We start from the raw sequence: 13,758 nt of genomic DNA, 5'->3' as shown, positions 1-13,758 counted from the left end.
CCCTAGTCAGGGAAGCCCCGCCCACTAATCAGGGCTCAGCTTCTGTCCCAGCACAAAGCCCCTACACATAGAGATACTAACAATACAAAACCAAACACACACAAATACCTTCTCCTCCAAAAGAACTCCCACTCAAACTCCCCTGTTTACAGCTCTGTTTGCTAGCTCCTGTGCTGCTGCAGCTGTCTGTGCCGCTACCTGACTGGCTGCTACCTTTATAGGACCCCTAGTCAGTGAAGCCCCGCCCCCCAATCAGGGCTCAGCTTCTGTCTCAGCACAAAGCCCCTACACACACAGATACTACCAATACAAAACCAAACACACACAAATACCTTCTACTCCGACAGTACTCCCACTCAAACTCCCCTGTTTACAGCTCTGTTTGATAGCTCCTGTGCCGCTGCCTGACTGGCTGCAACCTTTATAGGACCCCTAGTCAGGGAAGCCCTGCCCCCTAATCAGGGCTCAGCTTCTCTCCCAGCACAAAGCCCCGACACATACAAATACCAATACAAAACCAAACACACACAAATACCTTCTCCTCCAACAGAACTCCCACTCAAACCCCCCTGTTTACAGCTCTGTTTGCTAGCTCCTGTGCCGCTGCAGCTGTCTGTGCCGCTGCCTGACTCTCTGCTACCTTTATAGGACCCCTAGTCAGTCAAGCCCCGCCCCCTAATCAGGGGTCAGCTTCTCTCCCAGCACAAAGCCCCTACACATACAGATACTACCAATACAAAACCAAACACACACAAATACCTTCTCCTCCAACAGTACTCCCACTCAAACTCCCCTGTTTACAGCTCTGTTTGCTAGCTCCTGTGCCGCTGCCTGACTGGCTGCTACCTTTATAGGACCCCTAGTCAGGAAAGCCCCGCCCCTAATCAGGGCTCAGCTTCTCTCCCAGCACAAAGCCCCTACACATACAGATACTAACAATACAAAACCAAACACACACAAGTACCTTCTCCTCCAAAAGAACTCCCACTCAAACTCCCCTGTTTACAGCTCCGTTTGCTAGCTCCTGTGCTGCTGCAGCTGTCTGTGCCACTACCTGACTGGCTGCTACCTTTATAGGACCCCTAGTCAGTGAAGCCCCGCCCCCTAATCAGGGCTCAGCTTCTGTCTCAGCACAAAGCCCCTACACACACACATACTACCAATACAAAACCAAACACACACAAATACCTTCTACTCCAACAGTATTCCCACTCAAACTCCCCTGTTTACAGCTCTGTTTGATAGCTCCTGTGCCGCTGCCTGACTGGCTGCAACCTTTATAGGACCCCTAGTCAGGGAAGCCCTGCCCCCTAATCAGGGCTCAGCTTCTCTCCCAGCACAAAGCCCCTACACATACAGATACTACCAATACAAAACCAAACACACACAAATACCTTCTCCTCCAACAGAACTCCCCTGTTTACAGGTCTGTTTGCAAGCTCCTGTGCCGCTGCAGCTGTCTGTGCCGCTGCCTGACTGGCTGCTACCTTTATAGGACCCCCTAGTCAGTGAAGCCCCGCCCCCTAATCAGGGTTCAGCTTCTGTCCCAGCACAAAGCCGCTACACATACAGATACTACCAATACAAAACCAAACACACACAAATACCTTCTCCTCCAACAGAACTCCCACTCCAACTCCCCTGTTTACAGCTCTGTTTGTAGCTCCTGTGCCGCTGCCTGACTGGCTGCTACCTTTATAGGACCCCTAGTCAGGGAAGCCCCGCCCCCTAATCAGGGCTCAGCTTCTCTCCCAGCACAAAGCCCCTACACATACAGATACTAACAATACAAAACCAAACACACACAAATACCTTCTCCTCCAAAAGAACTCCCACTCCAAGTCCCCTGTTTACAGCTCTGTTTGCTAGCTCCTGTGCTGCTGCAGCTGTCTGTGCCGCTACCTGACTGGCTGCTACCTTTATAGGACCCCTAGTCAGTGAAGCCCCGCCCCCCAATCAGGGCTCAGCTTCTGTCTCAGCACAAAGCCCCTACACACACAGATACTACCAATACAAAACCAAACACACACAAATACCTTCTCCTCCAAAAGAACTCCCACTCAAACTCCCCTGTTTACAGCTCTGTTTGCTAGCTCCTGTGCCGCTGCAGCTGTCTGTGCCGCTGCCTGACTGGCTGCTACATTTATAGGACCCCTTGTCAGTGAAGCCCCGCCCCCTAATCAGGGCTCAGCTTCTCTCCCAGCACAAAGCCCCTACACATACAGATACTAAGAATACAAAACCAAACACACACAAATACCTTCTCCTCCCACTCAAACTCCCCTGTTTACAGGTCTGTTTGCAAGCTCCTGTGCCGCTGCAGCTGTCTGTGCCGCTGCCTGACTGGCTGCTACCTTTATAGGACCCCTAGTCAGTGAAGCCCCGCCCCCTAATCAGGGTTCAGCTTCTGTCCCAGCACAAAGCCCCTACACACACAGATACTACCAATACAAAACCAAACACACACAAATACCTTCTACTCCAACAGAACTCCCACTCAAACTCCCCTGTTTACAGCTCTGTTTGATAGCTCCTGTGCCGCTGCCTGACTGGCTGCAACCTTATAGGACCCCTAGTCAGGGAAGCCCCGCCCACTAATCAGGGCTCAGCTTCTTTCCCAGCACAAAGCCCCTCCAAGCCTCTACACATACAGATACCACCAATACAAAACCAAACACACACACAAATACATTTTCCTCCAACAGAACTCCCACTCAAACTCCCCTGTTTACAGCTCTGTTTGTAGCTCCTGTGCCGCTGCCTGACTGGCTGCGACCTTTATAGGACCCCTAGTCAGTCAAGCCCCGCCCCCTAATCAGGGCTCAGCTTCTCTCCCAGCACAAAGCCCCTACACATACAGATACTACCAATACAAAACCAAACACACAAATACCTTCTCCTCCAACAGAATTCCCACTCAAACTCCCCTGTTTACAGCTCTGTTTGCTAGCTCCTGTGCCGCTGCAGCTGTCTGTGCCGCTGCCTGACTGGCTGCTACCTTTATAGGACTCCTAGTCAGTGAAGCCCCGCCCCCTAATCAGGGCTCAGCTTCTGTCCCAGCACAAAGCCCCTACACACACAGATACTAGCAATACAAAACCAAACACACACAAATACCTTCTACTCCAACAGTACTCCCACTCAAACTCCCCTGTTTACAGCTCTGTTTGATAGCTCCTGTGCCGCTGCAGCTGTCTGTGTCGCTGCCTGACTGGCTGATACCTTTATAGGACCCCTAGTCAGTGAAGCCCCGCCCCCTAATCTCGGCTCAGCTTCTCTCCCAGCACAAAGCCCCTACACATACAGATACTACCAATACAAAAACACACACAAATACCTTTTCCTCCAACAGAACTCCCACTCAAACTCCCATGTTTACAGCTCTGTTTGCTAGCTGCTGTGCCGCTGCCTGACTGGCTGCTACCTTTATAGGACCCCAAGTCAGGGAAGCCCCGCCCCCTAATCAGGGCTCAGCTTCTCTCCCAGCACAAAGCCCCTACACATACAGATACTACCAATACAAAACCAAACACACAAATACCTTCTCCTCCAACAGAACTCCCACTCCAACTCCCCTGTTTACAGCTCTGTTTGTAGCTCCTGTGCCGCTGCCTGACTGGCTGCTACCTTTATAGGACCCCTAGTCAGGGAAGCCCCGCCCCCCAATCAGGGCTCAGCTTCTCTCCCAGCACAAAGCCCCTACACATACAGATACTAACAATACAAAACCAAACACACACAAATACCTTCTCCTCCAAAAGAACTCCCACTCAAACTCCCCTGTTTACAGCTCTGTTTGCTAGCTCCTGTGCTGCTGCAGCTGTCTGTGCCACTACCTGACTGGCTGCTACCTTTATAGGACCCCTAGTCAGTGAAGCCCCGCCCCCTAATCAGGGCTCAGCTTCTGTCTCAGCACAAAGCCCCTACACACACACATACTACCAATACAAAACCAAACACACACAAATACCTTCTCCTCCAAAAGAACTCCCACTCAAACTCCCCTGTTTACAGCTCTGTTTGCTAGCTCCTGTGCTGCTGCAGCTGTCTGTGCCGCTGCCTGACTGGCTGCTACCTTTATAGGACCCCTAGTCAGTGAAGCCCCGCCCCCTAATCAGGGCTCAGCTACTCTCCCAGCACAAAGCCCCTACACATACAGATACTAACAATACAAAACCAAACACACACAAATACCTTCTCCTCCCACTCAAACTCCTCGTTTACAGCTCTGTTTGCTAGCTCCTGTGCCGCTGCAGCTGTCTGTGCCGCTGTCTGACTGGCTGCTACCTTTATAGGACCCCTAGTCAGTGAAGCCCCGCCCCCTAATCAGGGTTCAGCTTCTGTCCCAGCACAAAGCCCCTACACACACAGATATTACCAATACAAAACCAAACACACACAAATACCTTCTACTCCAACAGAACTCCCACTCAAACTCCCCTGTTTACAGCTCTGTTTGATAGCTCCTGTGCCGCTGCCTGACTGGCTGCAACCTTATAAGACCCCTAGTCAGGGAAGCCCCGCCCACTAATCAGGGCTCAGCTTCTTTCCCAGCACAAAGCCCCTCCAAGCCTCTACACATACAGATACCACCAATACAAAACCAAACACACACACAAATACCTTTTCCTCCAACAGAACTCCCACTCAAACTCCCCTGTTTACAGCTCTGTTTGCTAGCTCCTGTGCCGCTGCAGCTGTCTGTGCGGCTGCCTGACTGGCTGCTACCTTTATAGGACCCCTAGTCAGGGAAGCCCCGCCCCCTAATCAGTGCTCAGCTTCTGTCCCAGCACAAAGCCCCTACACACACAGATATTACCAATACAAAACCAAACACACACAAATACCTTCTCCTCCCACTCAAACTCCCCGTTTACAGCTCTGTTTGCTAGCTCCTGTGCTGCTGCAGCTGTCTGTGCCGCTGTCTGACTGGCTGCTACCTTTATAGGACCCCTAGTCAGGGAAGCCCCGCCCACTAATCAGGGCTCAGCTTCTTTCCCAGCACAAAGCCCCTCCAAGCCTCTACACATACAGATACCACCAATACAAAACCAAACACACACACAAATACCTTTTCCTCCAACAGAACTCCCACTCAAACTCCCCTGTTTACAGCTCTGTTTGCTAGCTGCTGTGCCGCTGCCTGACTGGCTGCTACCTTTATAGGACCCCTAGTCAGGGAAGCCCCGCCCCCTAATCAGGGCTCAGCTTCTCTCCCAGCACAAAGCCCCTACACATACAGATACTACCAATACAAAACCAAACACACACAAATACCTTCTCCTCCAACAGAACTTCCACTCCAACTCCCCTGTTTACAGCTCTGTTTGTAGCTCCTGTGCCGCTGCCTGACTGGCTGCTACCTTTATAGGACCCCTAGTCAGGGAAGCCCCGCCCCCTAATCAGGGCTCAGCTTCTCTCCCAGCACAAAGCCCCTACACATACAGATACTAACAATACAAAACCAAACACACACAAATACCTTCTCCTCCAAAAGAACTCCCACTCCAACTCCCCTGTTTACAGCTCTGTTTGCTAGCTCCTGTGCTGCTGCAGCTGTCTGTGCCGCTACCTGACTGGCTGCTACCTTTATAGGACCCCTAGTCAGTGAAGCCCCGCCCCCCAATCAGGGCTCAGCTTCTGTCTCAGCACAAAGCCCCTACACACACAGATACTACCAATACAAAACCAAACACACACAAATACCTTCTCCTCCAAAAGAACTCCCACTCAAACTCCCCTGTTTACAGCTCTGTTTGCTAGCTCCTGTGCTGCTGCAGCTGTCTGTGCCACTACCTGACTGGCTGCTACCTTTATAGGACCCCTAGTCAGTGAAGCCCCGCCCCCTAATCAGGGCTCAGCTTCTGTCTCAGCAAAAAGCCCGTACACACACACATACTACCAATACAAAACCAAACACACACAAAAACCTTCTACTCCAACAGTACTCCCACTCAAACTCCCCTGTTTACAGCTCTGTTTGATAGCTCCTGTGCCGCTGCCTGACTGGCTGCTACCTTTATAGGACCCCTAGTCAGGGAAGCCCCGCCCCCTAATCAGGGCTCATCTTCTCTCCCAGCACAAAGCCCCTACACATACAGATACTACCAATACAAAACCAAACACACACAAATACCTTCTCCTCCAACAGAACTCCCACTCAAACCCCCTGTTTACAGCTCTGTTTGCTAGCTCCTGTGCCGCTGCAGCTGTCTGTGCCGCTGCCTGACTGGCTGCTACATTTATAGGACCCCTTGTCAGTGAAGCCCCGCCCCCTAATCAGGGCTCAGCTTCTCTCCCAGCACAAAGCCCCTACACATACAGATACTAAGAATACAAAACCAAACACACACAAATACCTTCTCCTCCAACAGTACTCCCACTCAAACTCCCCTGTTTACAGCTCTGTTTGATAGCTCCTGTGCCGCTGCAGCTGTCTGTGCCGCTGCCTGACTGGCTGATACCTTTATAGGACCCCTAGTCAGTGAAGCCCCGCCCCCTAATCTCGGCTCAGCTTCTCTCCCAGCACAAAGCCCCTACACATACAGATACTACCAATACAAAAACACACACAAATACCTTCTCCTCCAACAGAACTCCCACTCAAACTCCCCTGTTTACAGCTCTGTTTGATAGCTCCTGTGCCGATGCAGCTGTCTGTGCCGCTGCGTCACTGGCTGATACCTTTTTAGGACCCCTAGTCAGTGAAGCCCCGCCCCCTAATCAGGGCTCAGCTTCTCTCCCAGCACAAAGCCCCTACACATACAGATACTAACAATACAAAACCAAACACACACAAATACCTCTCCTCCCACTCAAACTCCCCTGTTTACAGCTCTGTTTGATAGCTCCTGTGCCGCTGCCTGACTGGCTGCAACCTTATAGGACCCCTAGTCAGGGAAGCCCCGCCCACTAATCAGGGCTCAGCTTCTTTCCCAGCACAAAGCCCCTCCAAGCCTCTACACATACAGATACCACCAATACAAAACCAAACACACACACAAATACCTTTTCCTCCAACAGAACTCCCACTCAAACTCCCCTGTTTACAGCTCTGTTTGCTAGCTGCTGTGCCGCTGCCTGACTGGCTGCTACCTTTATAGGACCCCTAGTCAGGGAAGCCCCGCCCCCTAATCAGGGCTCAGCTTCTCTCCCAGCACAAAGCCCCTACACATACAGATACTACCAATACAAAACCAAACACACACAAATACCTTCTCCTCCAACAGAACTCCCACTCCAACTCCCCTGTTTACAGCTCTGTTTGTAGCTCCTGTGCCGCTGCCTGACTGGCTGCTACCTTTATAGGACCCCTAGTCAGGGAAGCCCCGCCCCCTAATCAGGGCTCAGCTTCTCTCCCAGCACAAAGCCCCTACACATACAGATACTAACAATACAAAACCAAACACACACAAATACCTTCTCCTCCAAAAGAACTCCCACTCCAACTCCCCTGTTTACAGCTCTGTTTGCTAGCTCCTGTGCTGCTGCAGCTGTCTGTGCCGCTACCTGACTGGCTGCTACCTTTATAGGACCCCTAGTCAGTGAAGCCCCGCCCCCCAATCAGGGCTCAGCTTCTGTCTCAGCACAAAGCCCCTACACACACAGATACTACCAATACAAAACCAAACACACACAAATACCTTCTCCTCCAAAAGAACTCCCACTCAAACTCCCCTGTTTACAGCTCTGTTTGCTAGCTCCTGTGCTGCTGCAGCTGTCTGTGCCACTACCTGACTGGCTGCTACCTTTATAGGACCCCTAGTCAGTGAAGCCCCGCCCCCTAATCAGGGCTCAGCTTCTGTCTCAGCAAAAAGCCCGTACACACACACATACTACCAATACAAAACCAAACACACACAAAAACCTTCTACTCCAACAGTACTCCCACTCAAACTCCCCTGTTTACAGCTCTGTTTGATAGCTCCTGTGCCGCTGCCTGACTGGCTGCAACCTTTATAGGACCCCTAGTCAGGGAAGCCCCGCCCCCTAATCAGGGCTCATCTTCTCTCCCAGCACAAAGCCCCTACACATACAGATACTACCAATACAAAACCAAACACACACAAATACCTTCTCCTCCAACAGAACTCCCACTCAAACCCCCTGTTTACAGCTCTGTTTGCTAGCTCCTGTGCTGCTGCAGCTGTCTGTGCCGCTGCCTGACTGGCTGCTACATTTATAGGACCCCTTGTCAGTGAAGCCCCGCCCCCTAATCAGGGCTCAGCTTCTCTCCCAGCACAAAGCCCCTACACATACAGATACTAAGAATACAAAACCAAACACACACAAATACCTTCTCCTCCCACTCAAACTCCCCTGTTTACAGGTCTGTTTGCAAGCTCCTGTGCCGCTGCAGCTGTCTGTGCCGCTGCCTGACTGGCTGCTACCTTTATAGGACCCCTAGTCAGTGAAGCCCCGCCCCCTAATCAGGGTTCAGCTTCTGTCCCAGCACAAAGCCCCTACACACACAGATACTACCAATACAAAACCAAACACACACAAATACCTTCTACTCCAACGGAACTCCCACTCAAACTCCCCTGTTTACAGCTCTGTTTGATAGCTCCTGTGCCGCTGCCTGACTGGCTGCAACCTTATAGGACCCCTAGTCAGGGAAGCCCCGCCCACTAATCAGGGCTCAGCTTCTTTCCCAGCACAAAGCCCCTCCAAGCCTCTACACATACAGATACCACCAATACAAAACCAAACACACACACAAATACCTTTTCCTCCAACAGAACTCCCACTCAAACTCCCCTGTTTACAGCTCTGTTTGTAGCTCCTGTGCCGCTGCCTGACTGGCTGCGACCTTTATAGGACCCCTAGTCAGTCAAGCCCCGCCCCCTAATCAGGGCTCAGCTTCTCTCCCAGCACAAAGCCCCTACACATACAGATACTACCAATACAAAACCAAACACACACAAATACCTTCTACTCCAACAGAATTCCCACTCAAACTCCCCTGTTTACAGCTCTGTTTGATAGCTCCTGTGCCGCTGCAGCTGTCTGTGCCGCTGCCTGACTGGCTGATACCTTTATAGGACCCCTAGTCAGTGAAGCCCCGCCCCCTAATCTCGGCTCACCTTCTCTCCCAGCACAAAGCCCCTACACATACAGATACTACCAATACAAAAACACACACAAATACCTTTTCCTCCAACAGAACTCCCACTCAAACACCCATGTTTACAGCTCTGTTTGCTAGCTGCTGTGCCGCTGCCTGACTGGCTGCTACCTTTATAGGACCCCAAGTCAGGGAAGCCCCGCCCCCTAATCAGGGCTCAGCTTCTCTCCCAGCACAAAGCCCCTACACATACAGATACTACCAATACAAAACCAAACACACACAAATACCTTCTCCTCCAACAGAACTCCCACTCCAACTCCCCTGTTTACAGCTCTGTTTGTAGCTCCTGTGCCGCTGCCTGACTGGCTGCTACCTTTATAGGACCCCTAGTCAGGGAAGCCCCGCCCCCCAATCAGGGCTCAGCTTCTCTCCCAGCACAAAGCCCCTACACATACAGATACCACCAATACAAAACCAAACACACACAAATACCTTCTCCTCCAACAGAACTCCCACTCAAAATCCCCTGTTTACAGCTCTTTTTGCTAGCTCCTGTGCCGCTGCAGCTGTCTGTGCCGCTGCCTGACTGGCTGCTACCTTTATAGGACCCCTAGTCAGTCAAGCCCCGCCCCCTAATCAGGCCTCAGCTTCTCTCCCAGCACAAAGCCCCTACACGTACAGATACTATCAATACAAAACCAAACACACACAAATACCTTCTTCTCCAACAGAACTCCCACTCAAACTCCCCTGTTTACAGCTCTGTTTGCTAGCTCCTGTGCCGCTGCCTGACTGGCTGCAACCTTTATAGGACCCCTAGTCAGGTAAGCCCCGCCCACTAATCAGGGCTCAGCTTCTCTCCCAGCACAAAGCCCCTCCAAGCCTCTACACATACAGATACCACCAATACAAAACCAAACACACACAAATACCTTCTCCTCCAAAAGAACTCCCACTCAAACTCCCCTGTTTACATCTCTGTGTGCTAGCTCCTGTGCCGCTGTCTGACTGGCTGCTACCTTTATAGGACCCCTAGTCAGGGAAGCCCCGCCCACTAATCAGGGCTCAGCTTCTGTCCCAGCACAAAGCCCCTACACATAGAGATACTAACAATACAAAACCAAACACACACAAATACCTTTTCCTCCAACAGAACTCCCACTCAAACTCCCCTGTTTACAGCTCTGTTTGCTAGCTGCTGTGCCGCTGCCTGACTGGCTGCTACCTTTATAGGACCCCTAGTCAGGGAAGCCCCGCCCCCTAATCAGGGCTCAGCTTCTCTCCCAGCACAAAGCCCCTACACATACAGATACTACCAATACAAAACCAAACACACACAAATACCTTCTCCTCCAACAGAACTCCCACTCCAACTCCCCTGTTTACAGCTCTGTTTGTAGCTCCTGTGCCGCTGCCTGACTGGCTGCTACCTTTATAGGACCCCTAGTCAGGGAAGCCCCGCCCCCTAATCAGGGCTCAGCTTCTCTCCCAGCACAAAGCCCCTACACATACAGATACTAACAATACAAAACCAAACACACACAAATACCTTCTCCTCCAAAAGAACTCCCACTCCAACTCCCCTGTTTACAGCTCTGTTTGCTAGCTCCTGTGCTGCTGCAGCTGTCTGTGCCGCTACCTGACTGGCTGCTACCTTTATAGGACCCCTAGTCAGTGAAGCCCCGCCCCCCAATCAGGGCTCAGCTTCTGTCTCAGCACAAAGCCCCTACACACACAGATACTACCAATACAAAACCAAACACACACAAATACCTTCTCCTCCAAAAGAACTCCCACTCAAACTCCCCTGTTTACAGCTCTGTTTGCTAGCTCCTGTGCTGCTGCAGCTGTCTGTGCCACTACCTGACTGGCTGCTACCTTTATAGGACCCCTAGTCAGTGAAGCCCCGCCCCCTAATCAGGGCTCAGCTTCTGTCTCAGCAAAAAGCCCGTACACACACACATACTACCAATACAAAACCAAACACACACAAAAACCTTCTACTCCAACAGTACTCCCACTCAAACTCCCCTGTTTACAGCTCTGTTTGATAGCTCCTGTGCCGCTGCCTGACTGGCTGCAACCTTTATAGGACCCCTAGTCAGGGAAGCCCCGCCCCCTAATCAGGGCTCATCTTCTCTCCCAGCACAAAGCCCCTACACATACAGATACTACCAATACAAAACCAAACACACACAAATACCTTCTCCTCCAACAGAACTCCCACTCAAACCCCCTGTTTACAGCTCTGTTTGCTAGCTCCTGTGCTGCTGCAGCTGTCTGTGCCGCTGCCTGACTGGCTGCTACATTTATAGGACCCCTTGTCAGTGAAGCCCCGCCCCCTAATCAGGGCTCAGCTTCTCTCCCAGCACAAAGCCCCTACACATACAGATACTAAGAATACAAAACCAAACACACACAAATACCTTCTCCTCCCACTCAAACTCCCCTGTTTACAGGTCTGTTTGCAAGCTCCTGTGCCGCTGCAGCTGTCTGTGCCGCTGCCTGACTGGCTGCTACCTTTATAGGACCCCTAGTCAGTGAAGCCCCGCCCCCTAATCAGGGTTCAGCTTCTGTCCCAGCACAAAGCCCCTACACACACAGATACTACCAATACAAAACCAAACACACACAAATACCTTCTACTCCAACGGAACTCCCACTCAAACTCCCCTGTTTACAGCTCTGTTTGATAGCTCCTGTGCCGCTGCCTGACTGGCTGCAACCTTATAGGACCCCTAGTCAGGGAAGCCCCGCCCACTAATCAGGGCTCAGCTTCTTTCCCAGCACAAAGCCCCTCCAAGCCTCTACACATACAGATACCACCAATACAAAACCAAACACACACAAATACCTTTTCCTCCAACAGAACTCCCACTCAAACTCCCCTGTTTACAGCTCTGTTTGTAGCTCCTGTGCCGCTGCCTGACTGGCTGCGACCTTTATAGGACCCCTAGTCAGTCAAGCCCCGCCCCCTAATCAGGGCTCAGCTTCTCTCCCAGCACAAAGCCCCTACACATACAGATACTACCAATACAAAACCAAACACACACAAATACCTTCTACTCCAACAGAATTCCCACTCAAACTCCCCTGTTTACAGCTCTGTTTGATAGCTCCTGTGCCGCTGCAGCTGTCTGTGCCGCTGCCTGACTGGCTGATACCTTTATAGGACCCCTAGTCAGTGAAGCCCCGCCCCCTAATCTCGGCTCACCTTCTCTCCCAGCACAAAGCCCCTACACATACAGATACTACCAATACAAAAACACACACAAATACCTTTTCCTCCAACAGAACTCCCACTCAAACACCCATGTTTACAGCTCTGTTTGCTAGCTGCTGTGCCGCTGCCTGACTGGCTGCTACCTTTATAGGACCCCAAGTCAGGGAAGCCCCGCCCCCTAATCAGGGCTCAGCTTCTCTCCCAGCACAAAGCCCCTACACATACAGATACTACCAATACAAAACCAAACACACACAAATACCTTCTCCTCCAACAGAACTCCCACTCCAACTCCCCTGTTTACAGCTCTGTTTGTAGCTCCTGTGCCGCTGCCTGACTGGCTGCTACCTTTATAGGACCCCTAGTCAGGGAAGCCCCGCCCCCCAATCAGGGCTCAGCTTCTCTCCCAGCACAAAGCCCCTACACATACAGATACCACCAATACAAAACCAAACACACACAAATACCTTCTCCTCCAACAGAACTCCCACTCAAAATCCCCTGTTTACAGCTCTTTTTGCTAGCTCCTGTGCCGCTGCAGCTGTCTGTGCCGCTGCCTGACTGGCTGCTACCTTTATAGGACCCCTAGTCAGTCAAGCCCCGCCCCCTAATCAGGCCTCAGCTTCTCTCCCAGCACAAAGCCCCTACACGTACAGATACTATCAATACAAAACCAAACACACACAAATACCTTCTTCTCCAACAGAACTCCCACTCAAACTCCCCTGTTTACAGCTCTGTTTGCTAGCTCCTGTGCCGCTGCCTGACTGGCTGCAACCTTTATAGGACCCCTAGTCAGGTAAGCCCCGCCCACTAATCAGGGCTCAGCTTCTCTCCCAGCACAAAGCCCCTCCAAGCCTCTACACATACAGATACCACCAATACAAAACCAAACACACACAAATACCTTCTCCTCCAAAAGAACTCCCACTCAAACTCCCCTGTTTACATCTCTGTGTGCTAGCTCCTGTGCCGCTGTCTGACTGGCTGCTACCTTTATAGGACCCCTAGTCAGGGAAGCCCCGCCCACTAATCAGGGCTCAGCTTCTGTCCCAGCACAAAGCCCCTACACATAGAGATACTAACAATACAAAACCAAACACACACAAATACCTTCTCCTCCAAAAGAACTCCCACTCAAACTCCCCTGTTTACAGCTCTGTTTGCTAGCTCCTGTGCTGCTGCAGCTGTCTGTGCCGCTACCTGACTGGCTGCTACCTTTATAGGACGCCTAGTCAGTGAAGCCCCGCCCCCCAATCAGGGCTCAGCTTCTGTCTCAGCACAAAGCCCCTACACACACAGATACTACCAATACAAAACCAAACACACACAAATACCTTCTACTCCGACAGTACTCCCACTCAAACTCCCCTGTTTACAGCTCTGTTTGATAGCTCCTGTGCCGCTGCCTGACTGGCTGCAACCTTTATAGGACCCCTAGTCAGGGAAGCCCCGCCCCCTAATC

Source organism: Lepidochelys kempii, chromosome 22 (genome assembly GCF_965140285.1).
Source record: "Lepidochelys kempii isolate rLepKem1 chromosome 22, rLepKem1.hap1, whole genome shotgun sequence".
In the NCBI taxonomy this organism is placed as follows: domain Eukaryota; kingdom Metazoa; phylum Chordata; order Testudines; family Cheloniidae; genus Lepidochelys; species Lepidochelys kempii.
This window is presented reverse-complemented; position numbering follows the sequence as displayed.